The following is a 7,256-nucleotide window of genomic DNA, read 5'->3' as shown; positions in this document are numbered from 1 at the left end:
AACTAAAGAAAACCGACTAAAAATTCGGGTGTCAACACTCATTTATCCCCAAGCTTCTCAAAGTGCTTAGAGGACAGAGGTTAAAGGCGGAACCGTTATCGGTCGGGACGTGAGGAACCTCTTTCCCGTGGCACCTCACAGCAACATAGAGGGCTTTGTTGTGGACTCGCCCTTCTTTCGGGAAATCTTCATCCGAAAAGGATATCCGGTCTATCAAAAGGATAGGCCCTACGAAATCCCCCAGTTGAACCTCATTGATGGTCTCCGGAACATGCACCTCATCTAGTACCTTCGGGAGGGCATTCTTGTGTTTTTCAGAATTTTTGAAGAGATCCAATAAGGAAATGCAGGCCGGCATTTTCCGCAGTTGGTCAACGACCTCATATTCACCGGTTCTCACGACCGGTTGCAACTTCTCAACTTCTTCCGCAGTCGGGACTTTCTTTTCAAAGTCCACCTCTCTTGGTGGATAACATCTTCCCGATCTCATTATGGCGTCAATCTCGCCCGTTCCATAATCCCAATGAACCGCCTTCGAGTTATATTCCTCCACAAGCGGTAACTTAATCTTTATTGGTCCGATCTCTTCCCGAGGTGATTCAGAGGTTGACGGCTTTTCTAAAGTGGATGCTTCCCAATTATCCACCTTATTCAGATCGATAATGAAGCGAATTGGAGTATCTACCATTCCGATCATCTCGTCTTCATGGACATCATCGGGGTTATGTTCTGGACCTGGCCTTACCGGCGTGGCATTTTCTTCATCTAGATCCCTTTCCCTTTCACTTCTAACCCTCGGGATAATCCCTTCAATTCTCATACCGATTTCCACCGGATGTTGGAATGACGAGTACGTATACGCATACATGCGGTCAAAATATTCAGCCGGAAGTGACTTGAGCACAAACTCCAACATTTCTCTCTCTGACAACGGCGGTTGCACCATCACAGCATGTTTCTTCCATCTCCTTGCAAAGAGCTCAAAACTCTCATCTTCACCTTTCCGGATGTTCAACAAATTAGCCTTAGTGAAATAACCTCCGATTCCAACTTCAAAGTGCCGTATGAAGTGTTCCGATAATTCCTCCCGGCTTGGGACCCGGTCTAGATCGATTGATCGGAACCACATCAATGCGGGGTCCACCAAACTATGTCCGAAATTCCGGATTAATGTTTCGTCATCTTCATGGTGGCCAACCATTTGACGGAGATAATACGAGATATGCGCCAAGGGACACCCAGCGCCATTATATTTGATGCGGAAGGCCACTCTCGGGTTCACGCCTTGGGGCGGAACATTTCTTGCCCGAGTAAGTGGCGTAATCAACTCTTTCAACTCATCCATTTTCTTGGACACATCGTCTCCTTGCTCTTGCAGTAGGGCGATCTTTCGATTTTGTATCTCCATGGCCCGCTGCATTTCCAGAATCTGCATGTTCTCCTCTACTCTTGTGTCGTCATTCTTAGTCAACAACCGAGATAACTCTGCTACCATAGTCGTCAAATGACGTATATGCGTCTCCAGATTAGAAACCCGTATATCAACCTCTCGGTTCTCTTGTTCACTTTGAGGGGCCGCTTGGTCTTTAACTTCATCGACCGTTCCCACAAATTCCTCACTTTCGGGGTCATCCATGCCACCCCACCCATCGTGGACTATATCTCCAGAATCAACGAAAAAGCTTGGGGGTGCTGAATACAAAACTTTGAAATTGTAACCACCACTATCTTCTCCCGGATTGTCCACTATTTCGCCCCTCTCAAGGGCCTTCCGCATAAATCTTCTATCACATCTGCGTGCTTTATCCAGACGGAGTTCATATTCGTCTATCTCTTCAATTTCTTGGCCATCTTTGATGCTCGTTAAATATCCCGAGGGTATTTTCAAAACAACTCCCCTCGTAGGTTTCATCGCAAATTCTTCGGACAACATGTCCACAGCCACGTAGGTCCCTTTAAAAGCGACGTCTTCCATTCTTCCTATAACGTCCAAGTTGATCGGCTTTTCCAAACACACCTCCTTTTGCTCCCGGGAAATACTTTCTCCTTCCGGGTATTGCGAGGCCAATGTCATGACATCCCGCATTTTACTCATATCCACTATGAACTCCGGAACCTCTTCCTCTTCACCTCCGAAAATCGCGTTTACTTCGCGATGCTCGTGTAACGGGTTCCGTTGCACATTCGGTTCAGCCTTATCAAATTCTAGTACCTTTCCATCTATCAACGCTTGCACCCCGAATTTGAGAGCGAGGCAGTTGTCCACATTGTGCCCCCTTTCTCCCATATGGTATATGCACGTCCGGGTCTCATCGAACCCCGGAAACCTTGGAGGATGAGCCCTAGGTGGCTCTTTTGCAACTAGGCGGTTTTCCAGTAGCATGGGTAATAATTTGGATAAGGGTCGGGGTAGTGGGGTGAAAACAGGTTGGTTCTTTCTTCTAAATTCTGGTGGTTTGGAAGCGGTCTAGGAGGACGTTCCTTGGGTAGGGATAGAAGGTGAGAAATTTTTGGGCTTTGGCGGGTTAGGGACAAAGGCTACTTCTCCAGTTTGCTCCCTATTATCCCTTCTCAAAGGGTATTGGCGTACGAAAGGCGCTTCGGGTATCTTTTTTTCTCTCGGTGCCCACTCGTGGCGTTCTGCCACCTTGATCGGGTGCGCAAATGTCCGACACCCAGAGGTGTTCGGCTTGTCAAGAAACTCAAAGGGAAGGGCCTTGAGAAATAGGTATATTAGTTCTTCTTCCGGGACGGGCTGCTTTACCTGCACGGCCCGTGCTCTCCATCTCCGGGCGTAGGCGCGAACGGCCTCACTCTTTCCCTTTACGGTTCTCGGAAGGTCCTCTCTAGTGAGGGCGGTCAAAGTGTTAAACTTGTATTGCTGAAGGAACTCGTCCGCCGGTTTGTCCCAATCAGCGAGCCCCTCCGGCTCCAATTCAATAAACCACGCCGGGGCTGCCCCAGATAGGCTTTCCTGGAATGTATTGACCAGCAGTGGGATGTTGTCGGAAAATTGTGACATTCGGTACAAATAATACTTCAAGTGCGCCTTGGGACACCCGGTCCCATTATATTTCCTCACAAAGTCCGGTTCCTTGTAATATGCGGGAACCTCTATCTTCTCGAACGGTGCAACCTTATCGAACCTCAAAAGTTCATAACCCCGACTTGCCGGGTATTCTTCGATCTTAGCAAGCCTTTTGATTTCCTCTTCCATTTTGAGGACCTGTTTCTCCTTCTTTTCCAAATCTATCACAACAGGAGGATCCTTAGGCGGTCTCTCCGGATTCGGAGTGGGATTAGTGGCGGGTGCCGGATTAACATTCGCTCCATCAGAAGAGCTCGCATGGGCTTGGGAATTAGGATCAACAGGGTATCTCCCCTGGCTAGCGACCAGCATCGCTTTCATCTCTGCCACCATTGTGGCGATTATATTCATCTGGTTCTCCGGATTACCCACACGAGGTGCGAACCCTTCTTGTTCCATCCTTAATTTGCGCGTTTTGCTACGAGTCCTCGTATTTATCACTCACCTGTTTTCAGAGTATCCAATCAGTATGGAAAATATTAAGGATTTGGAGACATTGATCCATGGTAATTGACTTTTCTATATGTATGCATGAAATGCTCATAAAAAAAATAATATGTATTTATTACAAACCAAATTGTTCAAAAGTATCTAAAAGATAACAAATATGCGAAAATCTAAATGGGGGAATGAATCTATCCAAGTCTAGGACGCTTCCACTCTTCTTGTCCTTCTGATCCATCGGAGTCCCTCGGGTATGGGTCTTCTCCTTCTTCTGACATCCACCGCTCTGGATCTTCGGGAACGTACGGCTCTACTTCTGGTACGTATGGTTATGTACTACGGCTCATATGACTCCACCTCTTCAATCCGAGGAGATACGCACTCGGGTACATATGGCTCAACCATTGATTGGTGATACTCCTTAAATTTCTGGATATACTTCTTGGAAGCTCTATGAATGTTCATCTCGTCGTCCAAATAATCCGGCCATTCAACTTGTTGCAGCGGGGAATTCTTCAAAGCGTGAAGAATAAGCTTGATCCGAGCCCGATTGTCGCGACCCTCCTTCGTCGTCGGATATGCGGGAGGTGGAATGTGAGGGTTAACGAGCCGATCCTCTCTTTTTTATATATAAGACCCCGGTTGTCCGCGGTGTGACATTCTGAATTCCGACCCCATTTCAAAGTTTATGAATAAAATGAGCATTTATGCGTTTCGGTAATCTCACTCGGAATTGATCACTCTAGAAACGACCGACCGAAGGGGAACGGCTAAATAGGATAGTACGCGGACTAAAGAACTCGGCCGCGGACTAGTATCCCGACCATAAGGATCGCGAGGGTACGTTCTAGACCATGTAGGTCGATCTAGGATTAGTATCAGAACAATCTGCTAGCGTCGTGCAAATGGACCGCGAGTGGTTGTTGACACTTGAATTTTTAGTCGGTTTTCCTTTAGTTTTATTTTCCAAAATTCATTAAAAATTCACAAAAAAAATCAAAAAATTATAAAATCAACATTGGAAGCCTTGGCCAAGCGTAAGGAACCAATTTGGAACAAAAAATAATTTTTCATATTTTTCGCATTTTTTTAATATTTTCGAAAATAGGAAAATACTTGAAAAATTCATAAAAAATACTTTTCGAGGTCGCAAAAATACAAAAAAATGTCCAATATTTTTATTTTAATTCCCTTTTCATATTGACCTCAAGAAAAATTGAAAATTGAATTCAATTTTGGGTGTTCCTTCACAACGCCTAAGGTTGAATTTTTATAAAAAATACCAATTGAGTCTTTTTATTTGCAATTTTTTTGCGCATTTTAGGTCTAGACATTCAATTGCAACCCCTTTGAACTTCAATTTGATCAATTGCACCCTCAATTGCATGAATTGCACTAATTAGGCAAAATCCCCAATTTTTTTTGCAATTTAGTCCCTCAATTGGCCAATTTTTTGAAATTACTTTTAATTGAGGGACTCTCATGGTAAAATTGGACTGTCCCCCTATATTTTCATGCATTTCAAATTGATTGGCATAGGTCTCATGGTCCAATTTGGTCATTAAGGCACTCAATTGAACTTTTCCCCAATTTGGGTAAATTGAAGAATTTGGGGCTTTTGTATAAATTGATGAAAATTTTTGGGCAAAAACACATTTTTATGTAGAATTCAGTCCCCTAAGTGCAATTTTGAAGTTTAATTGCAAAAATCCCCACTCAATTTCAACTAATTTTGAGAATTTCGCAAAGAACACCGTCTGAACCGGTTCGGACCGGTCTCACGGTCGGACCGGTCGAACCGGTCCAAACAGTGTCGTCTTCTTCAGAAGCACAGGCCGATTTGCAGAATTGAACATTGGATTTTGACGACCAAATTGAAGGGCAATTCTATCCTAATTGATGCAATTCTTGTAGGGCTTTTGTGGTTCAACTCAAGAGGAGTCGATTGCCACCGACGCCGGGACCAATCGTCACCGGAGATGCTCCGGCAATCGAGTCAAAGGTTCAGCGCATACAAAAGTCAACATTTCGCAAGAACGCACAAATTCAAGCTTAATTCGTGACTAACGGAGAACCAAACGGAGCGTGTCTTCATGCCCGTCGCCGTTCAACCTCCGGTAACCAAAGAAACGCGTGTGAATGGCACGTGAGAGCCTCGGCCAAGCTTCACCCGTGCGCGCCCAATTTGAAATCCGAGTATAAATAGCCAAGAGAGGATTCTAGAAAAAAGAGAGGAGGCTCATTCGCTCGCACGACCAACAAACTAGAGAGAGAAAGGGAGAGAGTAAGAGAGAGAAGCTCTCGCGCAGAGTTCAAGCTCGAACTTCGACCGAAGCCGTGCGACTTCGCCGCCGCAGACTCAGGCCAAATCAGGCCGCCGGACCGCCGTCAGAAGCTTCCTTGGACTTCTAGGAGCCGATCGAGCCAGCTCATTCAACCTGAAATCTCCAAAAACGGTGAGTAGACTTCTCGATCATTCTACTGTGCATTAATGGTAACTTGTCTTCGCGAGTGTAATCCTATCAATTAGCGTGTGCGTTTTTGTCCTCTCACATCACCGATCATGTTCGCACTTCATTTCTGCATCTATTTCCCATAAATCCCGAGAGTCGAACCTCCAACATTGCTTGGTCCGGCCAAGCACCGGTCAGGCTATCCTAGACCTCGCGAGCTCAATCAGAGCTCGAGGTAAGTCTTCTAAACCTTCTATGATGCTCTCGTATGTGTTAATTGCTTTGGTTTGGCCTTGATCTGCTGGATTGAACTTTGAATCGATGCTCTGTGCGAAGTTCATAACTCGAGATTAGCTCGGTGAAATCGTTTGATTTTTGAATATGTTAATATAAAAGTTAGGCGAGTCGATCGGCGTTGGTTTTGCGCCGATCCGGCGAGATCTCACCGTTGGATCTCGCCGGATCATTTATGACCGTCCGTTAGTTCTCGTCGCAAGGAAGAAGATGATGTCGACGTGTCTTGGTCAATGAGTCGGCGTCCTAGGTGTCGTCATTTGGTTGGACCAGCTCACGTCCGAGTCGGCTCGGCCGTTGGCGCGAGCGAGTTGACTCGGATCCGATCGGACGGCTGAGATAAATCGAGGAGTTTGATTCTCGGCCGTCGGATCTGCTTTTTTAATTTCAGATATTAGATATATTAGATGAATAATCCAATAAATCCAAACGGTGACGTTTTATATTAGGCAATGCGGCGTCGTTTTAGCGTTAGATGGAATGAACAACTGAGATAGAGTTTAGATCGGATCGTGACCGTCCGTGCTCTTAATTGAAGCTACGTCGTTTTAGTCTAGGTAGAATGAACGGTCTAGATTAGATTTGAGAGCAGATCGTGGCCGTTTATTTATTGAACAATGCGGTGTCGTTTTGATCATAGACGGGCCAACGGTTGAGATTAGAGTCGGAGCGGATCGTGGCCGTCCGTGTGTGTAATGAACGCGGCGTCGTTTAATAGCCAAGTGAGTTGACGGCCCGGATTGGTTTTGAGGTTTAATCGTGGCCGCCCAATCTTTGTTAGAACACGGTGTCGTTTTAGCCAGACTGAATCGACGGTTGAGATTAATTCCGAAGTTGATCTCGGCCGTGCATTTTATTTCTTTTATATTCGAATATTCAGAATTGATTTTAGAAAATAGAAAATAAATAAAAAATAGGATACGGTGTCGTATAGGTGTAGAGCGGGTCAGTGGGCGGTCGGACCGGGTTGACCGGTC

The sequence above is a fragment of the Rhodamnia argentea genome, chromosome 9, assembly GCF_020921035.1.
Source record: "Rhodamnia argentea isolate NSW1041297 chromosome 9, ASM2092103v1, whole genome shotgun sequence".
In the NCBI taxonomy this organism is placed as follows: Eukaryota; Viridiplantae; Streptophyta; class Magnoliopsida; order Myrtales; family Myrtaceae; genus Rhodamnia; species Rhodamnia argentea.
The sequence above is the reverse complement of the archived record's forward strand: the minus strand, read 5'-3'. Positions refer to the sequence as shown.